The 12,656-nt window shown below is 46.5% G+C and overlaps 1 protein-coding gene across 1 annotated transcript in view; it reads right to left on the reverse strand.

Moving 5' to 3' along the window:
• The window catches only part of TCFL5 (transcription factor like 5), a 451,726-nt gene that overhangs the window by 333,086 nt on the left and 105,984 nt on the right, over positions 1 to 12,656 (reverse strand). The gene's annotated exons all lie outside the window — the stretch shown is intronic.

Raw genomic sequence — 12,656 nt, forward strand, 5'->3', positions numbered from 1 at the left:
TGGGGACATGAAAGTATGCGTCCTCGAGGTTCAGAATAGTCATGTAATCTCCCGGATTGAGGAGCCGCAAAATGTCCTGTAAGGAGACCACCCGAAACGAGAGCTTGATGAGATAGGTGTTTATCTCCCTCAGATCTAAACTAGGGCGCCATTTTTCTATGGTCTTTTCAACAAGAAAGAACCAGGAGGGGGAGGAGCCAGGCCGGCGACCGTGATGGCCGCTTAGGCGCCCGGCTCCGTAAACCTTTCCGCCTCGCGACCATATCCTGCCCGTCATCCTGTGCCCGCATCACGGTATTGTGCGGGTGAATGGAAATGACCGCCGTCCGTGTGCCTCCGGGGCTCCTATCTGCCCGGATGCCAGTGATACGTCCCATCTTTCCTGCGGCCTGTGAAGACGTCGGAGCCGGGGCCTGGAGTGGGACGCTGTGCTGACCGCCGACACCACAATGGCGGCCACCAGTTCGTGAAACCTGACCGATCGCCCAAGCTGGGGTGCATTTTGTCCAGATTCTTTGTTTGTGTCTCAATTCCGAAATCGGCGCCGCGGAGCGGTCCCGACCCATCCTCATACGGGCTGCTACTCCCAGAGGGGGGGTGCTCACTACAGCGGCCGTCGGACTTGGAACCCAGCTTTCCTGCAACCGGTGGACTTCCCCGAATCGTGCAGGAGAATACTTTCATTGCTGACAGGACCCGCCGGGTGGAGTTGGCGGCCCGGATTTCTGCACCCGGTCTCCCTGGCCTGTTTGTGACGCCATGCACTCCCCCTCTTCTTTGTCTGGGGCCCGCTCCCGGTCCTCCACAGTGATGGATGTTGACCGAGAGGCAGTTTACGGTGGTAACTCTCGGCTTCGGCTGCCCCAAGGAGATGGAATGAACGCAGCTGGGAGGTGTGCTGACATCGCGGCGCATTGCGAAGGGCTAATGGTTTGAGACCTGGTTCTGGCTCTTGGCGCCCTCCGCAGTGCCCTACAACGAGACGCACGACACCTGGCAGAAAATTTGGACGCCATTACTGCCACCCCGAGGACGGAGGCGCCACTCATGCCCTGGGCGTCTGCCACTTTGCCTGTGAACACAAAAGTTGGCTGCGCTTTTGATACCCTACCAACTTGGGAACTTGTGAGGGACCCGACTCATACCACTCCTAGTTGGCCACCGGGAGACTCCTCTGTGTCAGGGACCACCGGATCTGTGACGCCGAAGGGGTCGGTTGTTCATGTAGCCCCCTTGAGTGCTCCGACGAGGTTCCGACGGTGGAATGGAACTGTTCCTACATCTCAAATACCAAAGTCCCCTTGTGCAGTCCCGCCGCGACGTCTGGTGAACATACTGGTGTGGCTTGATCCCCGCGTTTCCTCTACGCAACATGGCCGACTGTTCTCCTCACTCGGGAAGCCTGAGTCTCCTGGAACAATCTCTTCGGACACTGACTGGTTGCTGCATATGGGTGAGCTGGATAGGGTGGGCCAGGGGTAGAGGAGATTCCACTGAGCTGAGACTGCTAACGGACTGATGGAAAAGGTTGGACTCGGAAACGTTTTAACTATGTAACTTTGCGGGCTAACATAGTATCTTATTACCCTCTTGCGGATTGATTGTATCTGATTCAGTGTTGCTCATTGTGTTGAGGGTTGGCGCGGGGTGCGGTGGGGCCGGGAGCTGGCCTGGAGTTCCTCCTCCACTTTATTCGTAACTACCTTTCTTTCTTTTATGGACTTGTTTCTTTTTGGGGGTTTTGGTTCTTTAGGGCGACAGGCACACTGCTAGGGGGGGTAGGCCGTAGCCATCTACAGGAGTGCAGGGTGGGGGGTTGGGGGGATGGGTCTTCTTGGTCTTGTCCTTTTATTGTTTCTATGGCCTTATTTTTTTCTTTCCCTTTCCTTCTTTTCTGGGATCTGGGTAGTGCATTCCTATGATCTTTCCAGTTTGTTCTATTAGGGTGGATGTTTCTGGGATGTTCCGGGACTTGATGGTCGGATTGCTATGACGATACAACGTGTAAAGGTTCCACTGCTTATCCTGTTTAGGGCGTACCGGCGCTCTTATTTCAACTACAGTCATCCTGTCTGTGAATATCCTACAATATCGTAATCCCTTCCTTTGTTCTTGATTGAATATACAGTTCCGGATCCTGTTCTTTCTTAAATTTTCAAAAAAAACCTTTATTGATCCTGTTATGTATGTGATGAGCTGTGGGCGAATGTTAAGTAGTCTCAGTATTGTGCCGGTGGGTGGCGAACAACTGTTTTCTACGACATGCTTGACTTGCTTTGACCAAATCGTATTAGCGGCCAGCCGTGATGGTTGTAGGCCCATACCTGTATTTGCTCCATGTAATAATAAAGGTTTACCAAAAATTTAAAAAAAAAAAAAGAAAGAACCAGTAGTAGAATCTTTCTCCCCGTTGGGATTGAGGGACCGGTTCTATCGCTTCTTTGAGGAATAGTTGGTGTGCTTCAAGACGTAGAAGATGAAGATGTCTGGAGTCAATGGCGTGAGGGGGCTTGGATGGTGGTTGATGTTGAAACTCCAGAGTATGGCCCGAAAGAACAATATTCAGAACCCATGGATCTGATGTCATTAGTTGCCAGCTGTGGAAGTATTGGGATATCATGCCCCTACTGGTGTTACAGGGGACAAAGGAACAGTAGGCAGAGCCAACAAGCCGCTACTGGCACTTAGAGGAATCTCTTTCCTAGCGCCCCTGTCGTCCTCTAGATGATGAACGAGAGAAAGAAGCTGACTGGCCTTGCCGTTGAATATATTGCGGACGGTATGATTGAGAGGGCTGCGAGTAAGAGGAATAGCGCTGCTGCGGATATATGCCTCTGTAGCAGGGGAGGCCTCTACCCCAATCTCCACGGAAGGGGACCTTGCGGTATTGTAAAGTCCCAAGGGATTTAGCAGTTTCTGTATCCTTTTTTACATCCTGCAGCTCGTCATCAATGTGCTTCCCAAAGAGCGCCTCAACAGCAAAAATAAAAGGTCCAAGATCTTAATTTGGAATTCAGGCCGAAACCAAGTAGCACAAAGCCAGCCTTGGCGCCAAAGGACTGCTGCCCCCGCTAGGGAACGGAAAGCTGTTCTCGCAATATCCATTGCGCAGTCTATTATTTCCGAAGATGTTCTCTCTCCCTCCTGGAGGATCTTCTAAGCTTCCCCTTTAGAATGTTCTGGCAACTGGTCCAGATACGGGGACAGCTCACACCACATCTGGCGATCATACCTTACAAGAATTGCCAAGGTGTTGGCTGCTCTGTTCAAGGAGGCTAGACATAGAAGAGAACCTCTTCCCGGCATTATCCAACCGCCTGCCCTCTTTATCCAGAGGTGTAGTGAGAGGGGCCGCCGGATTTTTAGATTTCCGCTGGGTCGCTTGAGAAATTACGGAATTCGGTTTAGGTTGGCTGACAAGACAAGCTGGGCTATCCTCAGTGGCCTTGTACTTCTTTTCTAGACGAGGAAGAACAGGTATGACTGTAGCAGACATCTTCATAGTTCTAGTTCAAGTACTTTATTCGGTTAAAAAGAATAACCATAAAAGTCACAAAATTAAAATATCATTTACAACTAAATATTACAGTGATTTTTTATCGCAGGGGAGAAAGGAACGAGTTTCCCTTAAAAAAACATTTAAAAATCATCCATACCAATTGATTTTCGTAATTTAAAAACATGTTTTAAAAATTCTGAAACTATCGCGACAATTAAAACAGTATCCATTCTTTGCAGTTCTAAAAACGCTGGGCGACATCTATTTAAATTCATTTCCTTGAGGATAGGGATAATAAATTTCCTACGGGGTAAAGTATAAAATTTACAGAAAAATAATACATGGATATCAGATTGAGGGGATAATTCATCACATGGGCACATACATAGCCTTGAGTCCCTCATCCCAGACCTGACCCACAAAAGGGATAGAGCGGACTGACTTTCTGTATGGTTCCTTAAAGTCGTATACGAAACATTTCGACTGCACAGATGGTATGGGCAGATCGAATCGTTTAGACGCTCTCTCCATTAGATTATGAAAGCCCCCAATGTCAGCAGGGTGGGGAATCTGCCGGCTCCGGAATGGGAGAGGCGGGATCCGGAATGAGGTAATCATCCCATTCCCTGTCAGGATCCGGAATAGTTGGTGTCCCCTGATCATCATCAGATGTATCATCCTGGACAGTAACCAGGTTTGCTGAGGTTCAGGTAACTCCGGATGTTTGAGGAGGCAGTTGAGGTGTCACCGGATGAGCAGGTGGAGTAGGCGGCACTTGCGCTGTTTCCTGGGCAGGAAATTGTATAGGAAATCTCCACCTGTAATCAGATAGCATAAATTGCAAGTCTGTGATGAGGGAGGATGGCATACAGACCATCTCCTGCTAATAATGCTCCTGAGATCTTAACTGGGGCTCTTATTGTTGCTGCTCCATGTAGTACTCTTCCGAGTCAGAGTCCTGTATTTGACATGGAGCTGTGAAGGGCTAACGGCAGCACAGTTAGGACCGTCGTCGTCATCAGAAAACTCCTCTTCAAAGAGAGCCGGAGGCAGAGGTGTCACCTTCCTGGGAGAAGTAATCCCCGGTGTAATGGGACGTCTCCATATTGAAATTGCCAAATTTTGTCGGCGACGAAGTTTGAGTCATCGTCGGAGACAGGGGCAATGTCGACAGGACCGTCGTCATGATCATGCTGGGAGCTGTTGTTGTCGCCATGGTAGCCATCGACACCATCTCCGTTGTCATCCTCGTCGACGTGGACGTAGTCAGTGTAGACGTCGAAGACAGAGTGAATAGCCCATCCGCGCCCAGCGTCGTTGTCGAAGCCGTCAACGCCGATCCCTTCATAACTGGTGGAGTCAAGGAAACTCTTGTCAACTAGCCCATTGACGGAGCCAAAGAAGGTGCTTGCAAAGTCTTGGAAGTCATCAACGAGCAAACTTTTTCACAGCTTTACCCCCAGGAGGGACAGAAGCTGTTTTTAAAAAAAGTTTTAACCTTCTCAGAAGGAGGAGAAGAAGGCCCATAGTGTGCCTTCTTTTCACGTGCCTCTCCTGGAACAAGTCCTTCCCTCTCCTTTACACCTCGGTGAGGAAATCTGATGGGACTACGCCTGTCAGACCTATGAGAGGTCTTTTGTAAGGCTTTGGAAGGCGGGTTCTGAAGAAGTAGAAGATGAAGACCTACCCCTTTTTAGAGACCTCCTGGATGAAGTAGCCGATGAAGCGTCATCACGGTCACTGAGACAGGATCTTTTTGTGACTTTAGTTTCTTAAGACATGTTAGCAGACGTCCCTCACGGTCCCGCAAGGTCTTTGTCGAGAAGGTCCGACAGATTTTGCAGTCAGCTGCCTTGTGGTCAGGATACAAACACTAAATACAGTCTTTATGTGTGTCCTCCACATAAAGTCTCCTTTTGGAGCAGGTGGCACAAGCCTTGAAGAGAGCCTTCTTCTCCTTGTCTGAAATGTTGAACACGTAGTGAAGAGATGATGAGAAAGATTAGGTTCAAAATAAGGGTAAATATTGAAGAAAACTGAGCAGAGCTCAGTGGAAACTCCCTTGCACAACGTGCGGTAGAAAATCTGAGGCTCTCTCAGGAAGGTTCTATGGGGTGGGGCTGTTCAGATTGGCTGTTCATTTTATTTTGACTCTTTTTTTGTACCTATTTCTATGGCTATTTTGTATATACCGGGGACTCCCATCTCAACGACGGGGAATGATAGAAGCAATGGGAATCTATGAAAGTTCAATATATTGGAGTAAAATGCTGATTCATTTTGATCATTGGGGCGAGAGACCGGTCCTCTTCAGAAGAGACACGTGCGAAAGGGCAAACCAGTTAGTTTATCGCCAGCCTGCTGAGAACTAGCCATTGGTGCCTTTTCCCATACAATACAGTAATGGGTTTTGATCAAAATAGACCTCTGTTGGGTCATCCAGATAGGCCTGGACCATCTGCTCAATGCTCATGGGTGCTCCGCTCTGCTCAGGCTCTTTTGCCTTTGCCTCAGCACTAGCCTTAACCCCTTGCTGTTGAAACCATTCCTGTCCCGATTTTGGGGCTGATGCTCCTGTTGTTGTTGATGTTTTTCTTGGTGTTGTTGGTGGTTTTGGTTGCTGTGAGCAAAGCGCACTGTCCTCAGGCTCTGAAGTTGAACTTGAAGCTAGCAGCACTGCAGTACTTGTTGTGCCCTGGAGTAGCAAGCCTCTGATTCTCGACCTTTCTTTTTCTGGCTTACTGGCTTCCACAGCTATCAAGGTTTTATAGTTGGCAACATCCGCATCTGAAAAAGGAATGAAAGTGTTCAGAAATGGTTTGTACCGTGGATCAAGAATTGTGGCACAAATGTAATGGTTGGATGACACAATCCCTCTTTGCACCCTTGTATTTCTAGATAAGCAAAGGATTAAGCTCTCCACCAACTCATATGCTTTTTTTCCCTCCACATCTGGGTACATTACAGACACCCCCTTCAGCTGTTCCTGTAGCATGTGAAACAATGGGATAGCTTGGCCCATAGTACAATCCTCCTAGCTATCTTCACGTGTGAAGACCTCAAAAGAAAGTAGCATTTCTGTCAGGTATTTAACTAGGCCCCATTGATCCATCTGAATGTTGAACTTGAAGCCAGCTGCCCTGCAGTACTTGCTGTGCCCTAGAGTAGCAGGCATTTAATTCCCGGCCGCTCTTTCTCTAGCTGACTGGCTTCCACAGCTATCAAAGTTTTGTAGTTGGCAACATTCCGGTCTGAAAAAGGAAGGAAAGTGTGCGGTAATGGTTTGTACCGTGGATCCAGATTTGTGGCACAAATGTAATGGTTGGATAACACAAACTCTCTTTGCACCCTTGTATTTTCAGATAAGAAAAGGGTTAAGCTCTCCACCTACTCATATGCTTCTTTTTTTTCCTCCACACATGCGTACATTACAGACGTTCAGCTGTTCCAGTACCATGTGCAAGAAAGGGATATCTTGGCCCATAGTACATTCCTCCTTGCTGACTTCACGTGTGAAGACTTCGAAAGGAAGTAGCATCTCTGTCAGAAATTTAACTAGACCCCATTGGTTTATCTGAATGATCATGCCTTTCACAGTAGCATCCCCTCTTTGCATGACATATTCATTAACTGGTCTATACTGCTCAAACAGACGTTCAAGGATGTAATAAGCTGAGTTCCAACGTGTTGGCACCTCCTGGATGAGTGCTTTAACTGGCATTCTATTATCACGTTGAATGATCCTCAACAGCTTCTTGGCTTTAAAAGAATGGCTGAAATGTGTGCTGATTCTTCTGCAGGTGGTCAGTAAGTTGCTGACTCAGTCTTTTTTCAGAAAGTCTTGAACAATCATGTTAATGACTTGTGCCAAACACAGGACCCTGATATAGCCACCATTGGCCATGGCTTTAACTATATTACTGCCATTTTCCGTGGCAACAAAACCAATGTTAAGCCCTATTGGTCGCAGCCAATCAATGACCTTGCGGTCCAAGTCTTCCAAAAGGTTTGCAGCAGTATGAGATTTCTCCATGGCGAACATGGCTACAGTTGCATGTTTCTGAGAGGCATTGAAAACAACACCTGCTGCAGATATCCTTTCTCTAACCCCCACAAAAGAGATCCAGTATGCAGTGATGGACATGTAATCAGTGGCTTGGCAACTGGTCCACGTGTCAAGTTGTCAGGTGGATAGTGTGAATAGCACTCTGCTGCAAAGCTTGTCTACGCAATTCCAGCACGTCGAGATGTAGTGCTAAGCAGCAACTCTGGCGAAATAGGACTGGCTGGGAACCTCCCATTTTGAACAGATGGCTGCCACGAATTTAAGAAAACCCACCCTTCCACAGGAGAAAAAAGGAGAGGTCCAGAACTAACATTTTAGCCAGCTTCACGCTGTACAACCATGCTGTTGGGTGGTTGAATTCGTACTGCCCCTCTGACCTAAACATGCGGAGGATGAAAGCCTGGATTTTTTTCTTTTCTGGTGCCACTGATCAGGTGATATCTTGATGTCAGATGTAAGGCTCAATTAACGTTTTTTTGTTGCAGTACTCTCCTGCCTTGGACCCCTTGGTGTCTCAGCCTGACTCTTGTGCCATTATGATGTTGCTGATGATAATGTGGGCAGTACCACTGCACTGCTGGGGACAGGGCTGCTTTGTGTAACAGAGAAAATGGCTCTCTCTTGTTCACCTTCCACCATGATCGGTTGTTCTTCATACCCTCCTCCAACATGTGCAGTTTTTTGGCCGCTAAGGTGCGCCTCCCACTGTATCAAGTGATATTTTCTCAGGTGGGTTGTTTGTCCCTCGGTACCATAGTTTGTACCAAGCTAACCCCGACTAACACCTTGTCCACAAATGGAGCATATAGCAATGTTCACCTCTTTCTTGCTTATCGAAAAAAGTCACAAACTGGGGAGGTCAATTTTTTGGCAATACTAGTGCCACTTGCAATGTCGGATGAACTGGTAGGTGGGCGTGACGTTTGACTCTCTGCAGTACCTACTTCTACTGAGGTGGTTGTGGTGGATGTAGGTCGCTGCAGGTGAAATATGGAAGCTGGAGGTGGTGTTGGTGGTATAATCTGTGTTGTTGGTATCCATGCCACATCCCTCACAGCAATTTGAAATAGGGTAATGTCGGTCTTCACTGGGGCTGGACAAATGTCCATGATGACTGGCACGTCATCAGCCTCCTCTTCTACATCTACCTCCATAGGGCTTTCTGGATCCATCCTTTTCCCTAGCCTTGTCTCGTGGCATGTCTCACTCTCAGACTGAGGTGGCTTCCAAGTGGCGTCTAGATCATCAGAAGGGGTGCTTGCAGAAGAAGTTGATGGACTAACCCTCCTTTTCCTTGCTTGGTATCTGGAAGACAATGGATCTTCTAAAAGAGTGGCTTGCTCGTCTTCTTCCTCTGCAGGAAGCTCAATCTCTTGAACTGCCACTACTTCGGGAGAAAGAACAACTACTATTGGGGGTTGTTGCTGCTGTTGTTACCCACTTATCTGAGTTTCCTGCATTGATTGGGTACTACTTTGCGAAAACGATAAGTCAATTTCAACATAACTGCTCATCGGCGTTGGACTCGTGATAAAACTGTCTGCCTCTGCAACAAACATGGTTTGGCCTAGGTTGGTGGGGTGGGTCCACTAATGTGGGGGTGCTGATCCCAGCTTGCTCCCCAGACACTGCTGTTGCAGGCGAAATTTTTGGTTTCCCACAAAAAAGGTTGTGGGTGACATATCCGTCTTGATAAGTGGCAGTGCCTTCTTCCAACTGTCAGCTTTCTTGGTACTGGACCTGGTACCTGTCTTTGGGGCCATCTAGAAGATGTCAGAAGCACACAGTGGTCTAAGTTGATGAGATGTCTGTGGTCACACAACACATGACGACGTGCGCAGCAAGTCTTGCAATATAATGGTTGATGTGGTCTACTCCTCTTTTGTGAACCTAAAAGCAAAGAAGCAAGAAGAATATCAGTGAAACGTGCCATTCATTGTTGTGGTTCAATTACTACTAGTACAAACAAACAAATATAATATATAACTTAGTGTGTGGTCACACTTGTAAGTCTTTAATTAATAATTAATATTATTCAATTTATTACCTCAGTTAATAAAAAAACATAACAATACAGTGTAGACAACAAAAATACAAATGTAACGGACCCAGTTTGGAATTGTGCATCACGTGGGATGCAGCATTCAGGGACAATGTATGGAAGTAATAAGGCAAGAGGAACAAAAGGAAAGACATGCAGGCCCATGGCAAAAGCATACTAACTACCACCACAAAATGGCCACCAGCCACATGGTCCCTCACAACAAGCAGGAGGCATGGAAAACAATGAACTCAAGCAGGCATATATGGACACAGACTTTACAAAATAGCCCCATGCCATATGGTGAGGCTCAGACAAGGCAAATGCTAGCTCACCATTATAAACACACTCACACCCTGGCCAGACAAAGGAGGCATGCTAAACAATACTGCTTTAATGCAACAATGCCAAAAACGAAAATCCATAGGGCGAAAAAAGGTTTGCAAGTTACAACCACACACATCCAACAACGTCATTTATTTAACACACATGAAAAAAAGTGAAAAACCAAAAGAAACATTTTGCATTTCAATCCAATGGCATCCATGCCCTAAATTATGTTTAAATTCAACAGACACCAGACAAAAAGTTGTTTCATGCACCCATGAGAAGCTCTGAGCCTACTGGCTGAAAGGCCTATTGGCAGACTACTGGAGTGAATTAAATAAATATTGAAAAGTGATTTCAAAATCTGGAGAAACAACTAGGCCTCTACTGAAACTACAGGCCACCCACCACAATACATTTTTAAAAAACGATGAAAAGTACAAGAAAATGTAGGTGCAATGCCCCAATCAAACAAACAACACCAATTTTCAAACTTACTTGTGAATTCTGAAATTAAAAAGTCCTCAAATCCAATGATATATGATGCAGCAGACACAAAGAATGGTCCTTCCAGCTCCAAATCCAAATGAAAAGTGAACAGGAGATGAACAAAGCACTGGGAGGAGCCTGCTGGGCAGGAACAGGAAGTTGCAGACTTTGGGGCACTTCCTTCCTCTTAAAAAAAAAGTAGAAAAAGGACTCCTTGCACAAAATAGTACAGACAGTTTTTTAAATCCAAATCGTTATTTCAAGAAGGTTTTGATGCAGCTTGGTAGAGAACCTTCTCCAGATTGCAGATTCTGCGTGTTCGAGATCGCGTTCTTCACAAAATTCCGCCTGAAGTTAGACGGCGATCGCAGGCATTCGCGGGAAAACGCATTTTGGGCATGCGAACACACAAAAAAAACTGCTCTGTTGCGGAGTTTTCCAGCAACTCCGTGTTGTACATGAAAAGCGGAGTGCCAAAAATCCGTAAACTCCGCGAGCAGAGCAGAGTTTTACGCCCAGGGTTAGACAATATCCATTCCGAACAATATTTATTACCCAAGAGTCGTTTGTAATGGATAGAAACAATGTCAGAAAATACGCAATACTTCCCCCATCAGAGTGGGTAACAGAGGAGGGGGAAGGAAAGATTCTTGGCTTGGAGCCTGCTGTAGGCTTTTCCCCCTGAGCAGGCTGTTGAGTCGTTCTCCCGCTAGGCTGCCACCGTTTGAGTTCCTGGTAAGGCCTCTGCTGTTGAGATTGCTGGCGACCTTGGTACCAGTAAGGGGTTTGAACTCTGAGGGGAAAAAAACAGTTGGTAGGGCTTGTAGGGCCTTCCTTGTTCTTTTTGATTTTTTACGCCAAACAGAGTGGATCTTGAGAATAGCAGACAAAAGATTCTTTGTTGTGACTCATGAACTCAGTGGATCCTCCTCTGGAGGTCTGTATTTTTTATGCAGCCTCGATGGAGCAGTTAGCTGCGGCTAGAGTCAAGAATAATTCAATCACTGGTTCCAACAGCCCCAGAAACAAAGGATGGAGAGCTGATCGGTGGAGAAGCGTCTCAAATATAACAAATATGGAAGGTGTTGGAACCGACATCGTAATATTCAGTTTCACAGCCCCTCTCACTAAAACATCCCAGAAAGTAGTAACACATTCACTGGAGAAACCCGTGGTGGTCGAGAGTCTTCTCGCCCACCAAGGAAGTTGTGGTATAGAAATGGTGTCTAGACCTTGTGCATAAGTGTGATCTAGACCTAGATGCATGATGATGGTTAGAGCGTCTGGAGGATAGATGAAGAGCGTCGGGACCTGTGGCCCTGTCTTGACATTGATCTTTATCTTCTCTTCGACATCGAGCCATCACTCAATGGCGAACAAGTTGGTGCTGTTTCTTGTTTCGACGTTGCTCCTGTCTACGTCAACCTAAAATGAAGTCGGGTTTTTAGACCTTCGATGCCTGGGGTCCTTAGAGGTAGTTGGCGGAGCTCTGGTAGATGACAGATCCTCTCCTCACTCTGATGTCCCACCTTCAGACTGTGCCTGCTGCCTGTGCTGCTCTTCTCTGCCAAGGAGGCAAATCTTCTCTCTTTTACTCAGGGTACATCTTGAAGGCTTTATTTAGTGCTGGTGTGTCAGAAACATGGCTTACTGGAAGACAGATGATGCAAACGTCGTGAGGGTCTAACTTGGCCTACTTTATTGCACAGGCAAGACACTTGTAAAATATAGATGCCATTTTATTTAAGAAAATACCACAAATTCGAGTCAGGAAAAGACAGAAAATGAAGCAGTTGTCACAAAAATCCACTTTATATTTTTGAAGAGAAAAAGCCAAAAAGGCCGGGCTCAGTGCTCCAAGATCCTGTCACCAATAGCTGGACAAAAACTGAAGCAACTGCCACCTGCTGGGCATGATGGGATTCTGGTGGTCTCTGGGTCCTTAAAGGCACAGACGCTGTTTTTGTTCTGACAGGCTACAATGCCCTGCTATCATTCCTTTCTCTACTTTAACAAAAGGGTTTGTGAAAGACATTTAAACTACTTTACAAAGTATTGGATTAAAACATATATATATATATATGTTTCCTGGCCCTTTTTGAAGAACAATCTGAAGAATTTGGCCATTGTGGCCTGCCTTAAAGGTTGCATAATGTTCTTGTCTTCAGTGTTTCTATGGTATTCCTGAAGAAAAGAGAACATCTAAACTTAATAGGATATACTATGGAAAAGTG

This window comes from Lissotriton vulgaris, chromosome 7, assembly GCF_964263255.1.
Source record: "Lissotriton vulgaris chromosome 7, aLisVul1.2, whole genome shotgun sequence".
NCBI classification, from domain to species: Eukaryota; Metazoa; Chordata; class Amphibia; order Caudata; family Salamandridae; genus Lissotriton; species Lissotriton vulgaris.